The 12,934-nt window shown below is 43.8% G+C and overlaps 1 protein-coding gene across 5 annotated transcripts in view; it reads left to right on the forward strand.

The window, feature by feature from the left end:
• Positions 1-543: 543 nt before the first annotated feature.
• Positions 544-12,934, forward strand: part of LOC133755408 (zinc finger protein 345-like) — a 56,319-nt gene continuing 43,928 nt past the window's right edge. For 2 of the 5 annotated variants that reach the window (XM_062185516.1, XM_062185519.1), the window contains exons 1-2: positions 544-645; positions 9,600-9,679. The gene's annotated coding sequence lies outside the window, so the exon portion shown is untranslated. Of the gene's footprint in view, positions 646-1,118; positions 2,484-4,772; positions 9,111-9,599; positions 9,680-12,934 lie in introns of those variants that run through there. The other 3 variants (XR_009865399.1, XM_062185517.1, XM_062185518.1) reach the window with 3 other exon arrangements.

The following is a 12,934-nucleotide window of genomic DNA, read 5'->3' on the forward strand; positions in this document are numbered from 1 at the left end:
CGCTCTCTCGCTCTCTAACTCTGCCTTTCAAACAATCTTTTTTTTTTTTAAATGTCATTGCTAACAGCAAGAAACACACAGGAAATATTAAAAAGACGAAAGACAGACTAGAAAACACGTATCTACAAGAGAAATGGACCAAGAGGATTAGCCACGCAATATCTTTAAACAACGTTCAAAGGAACATCACAGAAACTTCCCACAAGAGAAATCGTTCCGGATGTGAAGAAACAAAGACCAGAAGTCGATGATCCGCAGTTGGCGGGACTCACCTGGAGCGGCTTCTGCAGCTCACGGCGAACTCTGGAGGTCCCGAGAGCCCCGAGGAACACGGAAGCCACAGCGACCCCACCGGCCTCAGACCCCAAACCAGGCCTGCACTCCCGTCGCCTGGCAACAACCTCCCCACGCCCACTGTGCCAGCGAGCGTGCTGATTGGCTACGGCTTTTGTGACACCCCTCACGCCCATTGGCTTTGCAGCTGTCCAATCAGGGGCCCTGGTGGTGGTGGCAGACAACTTCATCATCTCGCGAGATCCCTGTGTCCTAGTCGCGTCCAGACTACAGCGGGAAGAGCGTCCCTGCTGTGGCTTGGCCTTCTCCTCTCTGAGAAGAGGAAGCCCCGGACCTCGGGAGCGGGAAGTGGTGAGTGTGTGGGGCCAGGTTTCCCAGAAGGGGCCGTGGGCGGATGGATCCTGTCAGAACCAGCTACACAGGGACCTGGACTTCCCCCCAGTGAGCTCTTCCATCCGCGGACCCCACCGCTGAGGGCTGGGCCGGCTCCGGACACGGGCGACAGGCCCCGTCCCTGCACCAGCGGCCTCTGCTCGCTCCAGAGCCTCCCTCCGTCTGTGTGCGCGCAGTCCGCCTCTCCCCAGGTCGTGTGGAGAGGACGGAGGGAGATCGGGGAGCGTGGACTGCGCTGTGGCCTTTTGTTGAAGTGAGGCCGGCTCCGGCCTTCAGGCCTTGTTTGCCTGTCTTACCAGTTAGCTAAACGTGGGCTGGAACGCGGGCAATGTACTGCACACTGCTTTCCATTAGGTTCTCTAGTTATAGTAAATTCTCATTCTTCTTAGAAATTATGTAACATTTCACTAAGAATCACCTTTATAATCAAGGAAGGCCAAACACCCATATGGGTGCTCCAATCCACTGCACCCACGTGGAAGACACGGAGGAAGCTCCTCATTCCTGGCTTCGGATCGGCATAGCTCCAGCTGTTGCGGTCATCTGGGGCGTGAACCAGCGGATGGAAGACCTCTCTGTCTGTATCTCTCTCTCTGTAACTCTTTCAAATAAGTAAAATAAATCTTAAAAAAAAAAATATGTTGTTGATGCTAATTTGGCAACATTTCCCAAACACCAGAATTGTAAGCTCAAATTGCAGTGGAGTGGGTTAAAAGCCTGGGGCACAGTGTGCCCAGCCTGCTCTTTTTCCCTGGCGTCTTGCTAGGAAGGGGCTTGCTGTAGCCCCACACCTCCAGGGCGCATGGCCTTCGGGCCATGTGCTCTGGGCATCCTGGCCTAGATGCTCTTCCACGTGGCTGGTTCCTGGTGCTTGGTATGAACCCCTAATTACCTCTTTCTACTGAATAAAAGCTTAAAATGTACCATGCTGCCTCGTTTATCTGTGCCGGTATTTAGAATTTTTCTCTAAATATTAGGCAAGAACCCTCTTGGGCTTATTAATATTGGGGATTTAGTAATAAGCCCGTGGTAAAATTGTAAGGCACCCCAAATTCTGGTAGTACATGTGGCACCCCGGCTAGCATGTCTATGGAACTTTAAGGGGCCACGTTTTAGTGTGAATTTTAGGGGGTCTTGTCCGATATCATATGGCAACCACGAAGGGATATAAAATATGTAATTTTTAAGGGATTTACAATTTTTAAGAAGGGATTAAGAATTTCTAAAACTAGGCAGCATGGTTGTGGTGAACTTACTGTGGCTTCTGACTCTATCTCTCTGCCTGCATCCTCTGTCTCCTCCATCTTGGTTGGTGCTTTCCTGCACGGCTCCAAAGCACCCGCCCTGGTGTGTTGCTTTCACGAACTTTGCTGGGGGAGGGGTGCGTCTTTTTCTCCTGCCCTGGTGCTGGTTGCGGGGCAGGTGGTCAAATGCCAGGCCTTTGGCCCCACGTTGCCCCAGGCTCAGCACCAGATCCAGGCGCCATACGCAGCTTTTCTGCGCTGGGGTCTCAAGGGTGGTTTCTGTGGAGCCCCCAGGGGGGCTTTGCCAGCCCAGTGGGGGCAAGCGCGATTTGCCCCAGCCCTTTAGAACATGGCCGACCCACGTGGCTTTCCCGCGCTGGGACTCCAAATGCAGTGACCTGAGGCAGCTCGGCGGGAATGCGTGTGGTTCGCGCTGGGCTCCTGGGGCTGCGCCCTACGTGGTGGTAGCATCCCAAGAGTGGGGGCTGCCCACCGCAGCTCATGGGAGCATGTGCAGCCCGCTGCAGCTCGCTCGGAGCAGGCACGGGTTCAGACTGGGTTCTCTGGGGTCCTGCCCGCAGACGGCGACCCGCCGCAGCTCAGGGGAGCGAGCTCAGCCTGCTGCAGCTCCTTTGGAGCAGGCACGAGTTCAGGCCAGGTTCTCTGGGGCTGAGCCTGCCTGCAGGCCTCAGGCGACCTGCAGCCTGTGGGAGCGCAGGACCCCTGCCGAGCTCCATAAGGCAAATTTGGCCAGCAGCGGCTCGGCAGAGGCGCAAACTAGCCCTGTTTTGCTGGTAGTTTCAAGAAGGAGAGACGCTGATTGAGTTTCTTTGGCAGTTTTGGCTTTAAGGAATTTTTTTTCTTTCTCTTGTTCTTTGGTGATGTTGTTAGTGAAAGAGAGATTAGTGTGTTTCAAAGACAATTTACCTGCTTTCTAGGGCTAAGTCTTAACTAGTGTCAGTGGCTAAAAAGTTTGAAACTTCTCAGTCCAGGGCGGTAACAAGTAAGCTTTCAAATGCTAATTTCAAGTTGATGAATTGCTTTGGTTGCTTAAAAACGTGTGGTTCAGATGCTAATTTCAAACTGGAGAATTGATTTTGGTTGCTTAGAAACATGTTGGCGTCAGGGAGGAGGAGTTTTAAACCTGGCTGATGCCCTACTTCCTGACAAAGTTTGGGAGTTCCGCCCCAATATGGCGGCCCACTATAGGAACTTCCGCCCTCACAGGAAGAAGGGCAATAGACTCCACCCCAAGATGGCGGCCCCCATGGCCCACCACGTGCTATATGCCTGGTTAATAGAGCCGTATCTTTTAAGCCATTTTATTATGATTTATAGTGTATTATACATATGATATATATATATATGTATGTGTGTGTGTGCTGTATGCTTGGTTAATAGAGCCATATCTTTTAATCCATTTTATTATAGGATTTATAGTGGATGTATATATATATATATGATATATATATATATATTCCGCATAAGTATGGGATGTATATATATGTGTGTGTCTGCGGCATGCCTGGTTAATAAATATTGTATTATATAATATATCTATAACATAGGTATATACATATATATATATGACATGCCCGGTTAATACAAATCATGATTTATACTGTATTGTATATATATTATATATATATATATATGTATATACAGTATGGGTGTGATATGTGTGCTAAGTCGTTTTTATTACATGATTTGTAGTGTATTTTATATGTATATATACGGCATATACATGCTACATGCATAGTTAATATAGTTACTACATGTATTCTATATTATATTTTGATTTATATTGTGTTGTGCATATATATGTGTAGTATGTATATACACATACTATTATAATTTATTGTATATGATATATGTGTATACAGCATAAGTGTAGTGTGTATCGGTAAATATATATTACATACATAGTTAATACAGTTAAATAATATTTATATTATGTTTTATACATATAGTATATGTATGACATATGTGTGGTGTATATATATATATATATACACTACATGCCTGGTTAGGTGTGGAGTGTATATGTATATACACATGCTACAATGGTTGGTTAATATATATATTTAAATCATTATTGTGATTTATATTGTATATATATATATAGTACATATACAGCATAGGTGTAGTGGGTATAGGTATATACACAGGCTACTATGCTTGGTGGATGAAAATATATATTTTAAATCATGTTATGATTTAAATTGTAATAACTATAATATATAATACATATAGTAGAGGTGGAGTATCTAAAAATATGATTTATATTATATTGTGTGTATGTACATAGTATATATATCATGTGTAGTGTGTATACATATACACATGCTACATTCCTGGTTAATGATATGTAGTTCAAATTATATATATATATGTATATATATATAATGTATATACACATGCTACATGCCTGGTCAATAGAGACATATTTCATATAATATTAGTAAGATTTACATTGTATTTTATATATATATAGTATATGCATAGTCTATGTGTGGGTATGTATGTACATAAATATATATACTACATGTAGTTAATAATATAGCTAGTTAATATTGCTATGTATTCTAGATCATATTATGATTTATATTGTGTTTTGCATATATATATAGCATGTGTAGTTTTGCATATATATATATAGCATGTTGCATGCCTGGTTAATAGAGCTATGCATTTCAAATCGTGATTTATATAGCACATGTGTAGGGTGTATCTGTGTATGTACATGCTATAATATAACTGCTGTATATGTATATAACCTACACATAACATGTATGTGTATGTTATATATATATATCACTATAATTATATAACAACATTAAGTCATGTTATTATTCACTTCTTTTTGTTATTTTCATTCCTGAAGCAAAATTAGCATACTTAGCTCGTTTGTTATTTTCGTCCTCAGACGGTTATGCTCCTCGTTTGTTATTTTCGCTCTGAGGCGGTATTAGCATGGATAGGCGTTTGTTATTTTTGTCCTCAGACGGTTATCTTCCTCGTTTGTTATTTTCGCTCTGAGGCGGTATTAGCATGGATAGGCGTTTGTTATTTTCGTCCTCAGATGGTTATCTTCCTCGTTTGTTATTTTCGCTCTGAGGTGGTATTAGCATGGATAGGCGTTTGTTATTTTCGTCCTCAGACGGTTACTCTCCTCGTTTGTTATTTTCGCTCTGAGGCGGTACTAGCATGGATAGGCGTTTGTTATTTTCGTCCTCAGATGGTTATCTTCCTTGTTTGTTATTTTCGCTCTGAGGCGGTATTAGCATGGTTAGGCGTTTGTTATTTTCGTCCTCAGACGGTTATCCTCCTTCGTTTTTTTATTTTCGTTCTGAGGCGGTATTAGCATGGTTTGGCGTTTGTTATTTTTGCTTCAGGACGCCTTTTTTAAACCTATTTTTTTCTTTTTTTAATTTTTTTGTTTCTGAGCAAGGATTATAACAGTCTGAAATGACATTCTCAGACTGAGTGGTTTATATATCCTTGGTATGATTTATACACTAGACCCCATAACAGGCATAGCAGCACTAAAATGTCAGATCACCGGTTAAAGTTTATGATCAAAAATAAAAATAGGCCAAAGCTTAGCCCTATTTACCTTTTATCTCCCCAGGTTACAAAGTAGTTTAACTATAGGCAGCTCTACATGTGCTCATTTGGAGACTCCCTAGAAGATCTACACTTAATAATTGGGAGTCCCTTCAACTAAATCTGATTAAGAAATTATAGCTAATACAATATATCCATGTAAAATACTTAAAAATAATTAAGCTCGTAAAGAGCTGTGTCTGTTTTTATTTTCTCAGGTCCTGTAAAGTGGTATAGCTCTGCATGCACTCTTATGGAGTTACTTCGAAGGGTACAGTTTAAAATTTGCTATAAAATTACAAATCCCCTTGGGCTAGATGGTAATGTTAACATCTTAAGTTTTAAGGCAATCATATAGGTGGGATTAAGTGTTAGAGTGATCATGTCAATAGGATTAAGTGTTTATTATTAATAATAATAAATTTAAAAGGAATAAATGCTCCAACATGGGAAGGAGTCCATACAGCAGACTCATAGAATGGCAATCGCCTTAAGCACCACTCAGTGACTTCAAGATCAGCCCTAAAGGCATTCTGGTCTGGCTGGAAAGCCCACAAGAGAATTTCAGGCGTGGAATGCCAGGAGACTTGTGCAGAAGGTCTGTACGTGGAGAACCTCCTTGGGTGAGATCCCAGTGGAGAAGAGTGGCCATTGAAAGATAAACTTTTTTCTGGAGGGAGGAGAAAACTTTCATTTGCTTATGACCTTGTCTGAATACTGATGAGTTTGCGGAACTCAGAAGGCTTCCATGTCCTAGGCAGCTCATGTCAAGAACCTTGGGTGATCACTGATGTCACACATAAGAATGTTAATTGTTAAATTAACAACAAAAGTCACTGTGTACTAACTTCCCATGTAGGATCTCTGTTCTCAAAAAAACTACAGTATTAACTTTAATGACAAAACTTAATTCCAAAGGTTTACTTTGCTCTATTGTGTGATAGTATGCATCGTAAGTTCTAGTCATGTCTAAGTGTCAGACTCCATTAACTGTGTTTTTAGGTATTTAAGGTTTAGTAAGTGCCTCAAATGTAAAATCTTACATATGTGTTTCTCTGTAAAATTACTATCTAATATGTTTTAACATAGGGTCAGATATTTAAAGGTAGTTGAGGAGATTTCTGAGAATGGCAAAGTTCTATGGACTTCGGATTCCAAGATTTGGATTCCAGGCTTCTGTGTATAGCTTTAAAGATGCCCTGATACAGTACATACTGAAAAGGGTAGCTACAAAAGTTGTTCCAGAGAACTAAGGAGCTTCTAAATAAAAGCTCCAGTATTGGGAATTGCTGATGACAGGATTCTATGGAACTTGGATTCTAGGATTTGGATTCCGAACTTTTTTTAAAAAGGCCCTGATGCAGACTCTGTACTGAAAAGGGTAGCTACAAGAGTTATGGATTCCAGGATCTGGATTCTAAGCCTTGTGTTTGCTTAAAAGCCTCTGAAACAGACACTGTGCTGGACAGGGGAGCTGCAAAGGTGTTCCAAGGAATCAAGGAGTTTTTAACAAAAACTCCAACATTAGAAATTCCTGAGCAAGCCATTCATATGAAGATCCTCTTCAGATCAGTTTCAGCTTAAATAAAAGGGACCTGACCAGGTGCTAGTGAACATGACTACTTCTGTAAAATTAGAACTAAACTTCTACCTCTTAAGTCTTCACAGGTGTATACAAAAGACATTCCTGACTATTCCTATAAGCCAATCAAAAACCTTAGAACTCGACTTCTGGGAGTAACTGACCATGCAGGGACACAGACCTTGGCAATGATTGAGACTGCTCCAACCCACAGAGCAAATTTGTTAGTTAGGATAGACAGAGACTTACAGACACTGGATAGGCAGGGACTGTACTACACCCCTCATGAACAGGAAGCAATCACAGAAGAAATGAGTTGACGGCAATCAACTCCCCTTAGGACGAAGGGGATGGAGTCTCTGAGGGGGGAATGAAGTAGGCAGGTGAACTCTAGTAGGCCAGACCTACGAGATGGGACCCTGGAAAATCCAGATGCCGAATGGTTTACTGATGGCAGCAGCTATATGAAGGAAGGAGTTAGAAAGGCAGACTATGCCATAGTGGATTTTACTCAGACATTAGAAGCCCAAGCACTACCACACAATACTTCAGCCCAAAAGGCGGAGCTTATTGCATTGACTAAGACTTTACAACTGGGAAAAGGTCAGCAAGTTAATATAAATAGATAGATAGGTAGATTCCAGATATGCTTTCCTTGTGCTACATGCACACACAGCCATCTGGAAAGAGAGGGGCTTACTGACCCCTGTTAAATATGGAAAAGAGATACTGGCTCTACTTCAGGCAGTACTGGAGCTTTTAGAGGTGGCTGTCATCCACTGCAAGGGACATCAGAAGGGAGATAATTATGTTAACCAGGGAAATGCATGAGCAGATAGAACAGCTATGCAGGAAAATTTGGAAAGGGCCCTTATACCTCAATCTGTGGAAGTCATTAAGGAACTGCACTATATGGAGCCGGAGTTGAATGGGCCCAACAGCAAGGCTATACTAAAAATGCAAATGGATGGTGGATGCTAAATCATAATTATGCTACCAATGGTCACTCAATGGAAAATTATAAAGTAGATACACAACTCTACCCACTTGGGAAGAGATACCTTAGTACAATTGGTCTCCCGAGCTTTTGGAGGAAAGGGACTAAATACAGTCATAAAGGAAATGACTCTCTCTTGGCCACTGTGTTTACAGAATAACCCTCCCCATGTAAGGCCACCTCCCCTGTTGACTCCTGTGCAGAGGAAGGGAACAGACAGGTGTAGATTGGCAGGTTGATTTTACCAATATGCTCCCAATTAGTAATTATAGGTACCTCCTAGTCTTTATTGTTACTCTTACAGGATGGATGGAGGCCTTTTCAACCCGAATGGAGAAAGCACACAAGGTGCTTAAAGCCATGTTAAAAGACATCGTGCCATGCTTTGGACTCCCACGGTCACTCCAGAGTTACAATGGAACCCGGCAACTTCTGAAAATAATGATGACCATGCAGGAGACAGTGAGAATGGCGGTGACTGAAGGAGATCCAGCTCGTGAAGTGAACTCATTAGATGAGATAGGCAGAGACTCCCAGACCGAGAACAGGCAGGGTCTGCGCCCCTAATCAGCAGGAAGTAGCTACAGAAGATGGAGACTCAACGCCCATCAACATCCCCTTAAGATTAAGGTCTGGAGTCTCTGAGGGGGGAATGAAGTAGGCAGGCATACAGGTTGGATTTGTGAACTGGAAGACCACGCCCCTGTGTGAACTCATGCTCCTACCTGATGCCTTGGCCACGCCCTTGTGTGGCTTCATTCCCCTACCTGGCCTTACCGGGGTGCCCACCAGCCAATCAGGTTAATTGACCACTCCCCTTTGGAGTGGGTTAAAAGCCTGGGGCACAGTGTGCCCAGCCTGCTCTTTTTCCCTGGCGTCTTGCTAGGAAGGGGCTTGCTGTAGCCCCACACCTCCAGGGCGCATGGCCTTCGGGCCATGTGCTCTGGGCATCCTGGCCTAGATGCTCTTCCACGTGGCTGGTTCCTGGTGCTTGGTATGAACCCCTAATTACCTCTTTCTACTGAATAAAAGCTTAAAATGTACCATGCTGCCTCGTTTATCTGTGCCGGTATTTAGAATTTTTCTCTAAATATTAGGCAAGAACCCTCTTGGGCTTATTAATATTGGGGATTTAGTAATAAGCCCATGGTAAAATTGTAAGGCACCCCAAATTCTGGTAGTACATGTGGCACCCCGGCTAGCATGTCTATGGAACTTTAAGGGGCCACGTTTTAGTGTGAATTTTAGGGGGTCTTGTCCGATATCAAGGGCTCTAGGTATAGACTTATAAAACAAAATCTTGAAATCTGGTGCCTCTTTTTTTAGACAAAAGACTAGGGAAAAAATGATATCAGTTGTATATGGGGAAGATAAGTACTTTGAGGGGAACTAAATGATGGCTTCTGTGCTCCTATGGAAGGTGGGAGTGTCAGAAATATGGCATTGATCACATATTTCCCTTTCTAAAACATCTTCCCTACAGGTCCAGAAACTGCTCAGGTGTGGATGTAGGTGGTTGAGCAACAGGCAGTCCTGCCTTCTTGATTCCCCATAAAGATACAGGTACAGTTCATTTTCATATTTGCAGTGCTTAAGAGTTTCAGGGCATACAGTGCATGATCTTGATTTTGAATGTTTTCTGTGTTTCTGCTTAATGTCATGTGAAAAGTTTTTGAAGTTCCCTTTTTATTTGGTGTTAACATTTCAGCCACTTAAATCGGGTTTGCTGTTATTTCTACACGAAAGCTTCATTACCAAGTGTAATACATTCAGAACACTTTCCCCAGGCCTTTTGTTTCCTGCTAACATCTTGGGTCCTGTAAAATCTTTTGGGTTCTAGACTCTGGATGTGTAAATTCTGTTAGCTCTGAACTGTTCTTTGTGAAATGTCAATCATATCTGCTAGGTGCAATGCCAAGGAAATATTCTTAGAGTAGAAAAATGCTCTTCTCATTTGCTATTGTCCTTCTGGATGGGATGGAGGGTGGATGACTGGAGCTGCAGGAACCATTTTGTACCATGAGGGGATGTTATGGATAAGGCAACAAGGCAAATGAGCCTCTCCTGGAATGAATATCTTTGAATCCTTAAATGTGAGAGAAGTGTTAAGCTACAGGTGGTTTTATTTTTTTAGACATTATTTATTTAAAAGGCAGAGTTACAGAGAAAGAAAAGTCAGAGAGAGGTATCCTCCATCTGCTGGTTCACTCCTCAAATAGCTGCAGCCACTAGGACTTAGGCTGAAACTGTGAGCTAGCAGCTTCATCCAGGCCTCCCACCTGGGTGCAGGGACCTGAGTACTTGGATTATGCACTTTCCCAGGTGTATTAGCAGGGAGCTCCAGCAGAAGTGGAGCAGCCAAGACTAGAACTGTCACCCTATGGGATGCCTATCATAGGCTATGATTTAACCCACTATACCACAATGCTGGCCCCTAAGCTACACTTTTAAATATTTACTTTGTGTGCCACTCATAGCTGGAATAAACTATAATACACGTGAGTCATTTCATTTCTTTGATACTGACAATAACCCTCTAAACAAGCACTGTGATACTCTCCATGGGCAGGTGAGAAAGTGGAGCCATAGAATCTAAATACCTTTCTCAGGGCCACACAGCTGAGTGGGAAAACTGAGGTTCCTGCACCCCTTTTTAGGCACTACAGTACCTTCCTCAAATGGAAGATGAATCAAACAGAAGAAATCCTGGTGGCTTTGTCCTTGTACTAAGACAAAATTGTGAGTCCAACTCTTTAGTGGCCCATTAGGTGACCGTGGATAGTTTAGTTTAAAATCCTTCTCCCAGACATCTTGTAGAGAGTACATGGTGTTTTCACTGGGATGTTTTTAGTTCAGGTCACTAAGAGCCCATCTCCAACCAGCTTGAACAATGAGGAGAGCCAGACACAGTGGTCCTGGGCTTGATAAATTCAATGGCTGAGTGACGTCAGTGAGAACACGGGTTCTTTTCACCTCTGCTCTGTGACTCACAGCACTACCATTATCTGAAGTTGATTCTCTTTGTGGCAAAAGGAATTAGGCTTGGAGCAAGCAATTGAGATTATCCACACTCTTATTTATGGGTAATAGAAAGAGAATGGAATTCCTTGTCTTTCTTTAAAAACTGAGGTGGGGGTGTGCTTGGCCCTGTGGTTAAGACGGCTCTTGAGAAACTTTCATCCTAAATTAAAGTGCCTGGTACAAGTCTTGGCACACTTGCAATTCCAACTTCCTGCTAATGTGCAACCTGGGAGGCACAGGTGATGGCTTATGTAGTTGGGTCCCTGCCAACCATGTGGGGAGACCAAATTGAGTTCTCTGATCCCACCCTCAGTGTGGCGCAGCCCTAAATATTTCAGGCCTTTGGAGAGTGAAATGGCAGATAGAAGATCTCTTTCTGTGTCTCAAATAAATAAACATATAAATATGTAAATAAATAAATAATATCAAAGTAGAGGGTGTTATGGTACAGTGGGTTAAGCTGCCACTTGGAATGCCCACAGCCAATATTGGAGGACCTAAAATCAGGTCCCACCTCTGCTTCCAGTTGAGCTTCTTGCTAATGCACCTGGGAAGCAATGGTGATAACCTAAGTGTGTGAACTCCTGACATCCATGTCGGGGAACAGGACGGAGTTCCTAGCTTCAGCCTGGCCCAGCCCTGACTTTGCAGACATTTGGGGAGTGAGCCAGTGATTGGAAGTGCTCTTTAATACATAAATCTTTTAAAACTCTAGGTAGGATTTTCTCACCAATCACCTCCTGTCCAACAGCAAAGTTTGGAGGTATCATCAGAGGTATCATCTGAAGTGGGACATTAATAGACAAATGACCATCAAGGCCAGGGGAGTGGGTGCAGACAGCACTGTAATGTTTTAAGAGGAATGCTCCCTCTGGACCAACTACTCAGAGATCTTTCCTGCAACCCTCCCTCCCTGCCCCAAGACACTGCTTTCAGAGCTGTCTGTGGCAACAGAGAAGAGGTGGTCTGGAGAGTGGTCACTGAGGAGAGAGGAAGGGCGGGGAACCCCAGGGTCCCCTTTCTCCTGGTCTGGAGCCCCTTCTCCTATGTCACAGCTCTGCAGCAGAGCATGCCTGTCACCTCCCTCAGCCTGTGACACAATCTATTAGCATTGCCCATGGTTACGTTAGACTTGGGGACCACAGTGTGGTGTCCACTATGTCAACTTGAACTTCTAGGTTGGGGCTGGCACTGTGGAGTCATGGATAAAGCTGCTGCCTGCAGTGCCGGCATCCCATATGGGTGCCAGTTCTAGTCCTGGCTGTTCCACTTGCAATCCAGCTTTCTGCTATGGCCTGGGAAAGCAGTAGAAGATGGTCCAAGTCCTTGGGCTCCTGGACCCGTGTGGGAAGACCCAGAGGAAGCTTCTGACTCCTGGCTTCAGATTGGCACAGCTCCAGCCTTTGTGACCAATTGGGGAGTGAAAGAGCAGATGGAAGGCCTTTCCTTCTCCCTCTCTCCCTCTCCCTCTCCCTGCCTTTCCTTCTCTCTCTGTGTAACTCTTTCAAAGAAATAAATAAATCTTAAAAAAAACTAGTTTTTCCATGAAGGTGACACCTGAGTGTGTCCCTCCCAGGCAGCAAGGTTGGGAAGAGCTTGTCAGCTAGAAAGACCAGGGAGGTGAGACCAGAGAGCTGCTAGCTGGTGGAGCCTTATGACCTGACCTGTGTTTGGGAGGGGGGTGTAGCCTGTCCCCATTCCCTCCATCTGAGTGGGCACTGTTCCCCCAGCACAGTTCTAGAGGAAGTTGCTGTGTTTATCTCCTGGCCCAATCACTGCTGTGTGGAAGGATTCACC

This window comes from Lepus europaeus, unplaced genomic scaffold (genome assembly GCF_033115175.1).
Source record: "Lepus europaeus isolate LE1 unplaced genomic scaffold, mLepTim1.pri SCAFFOLD_441, whole genome shotgun sequence".
NCBI lineage: Eukaryota > Metazoa > Chordata > Mammalia > Lagomorpha > Leporidae > Lepus > Lepus europaeus.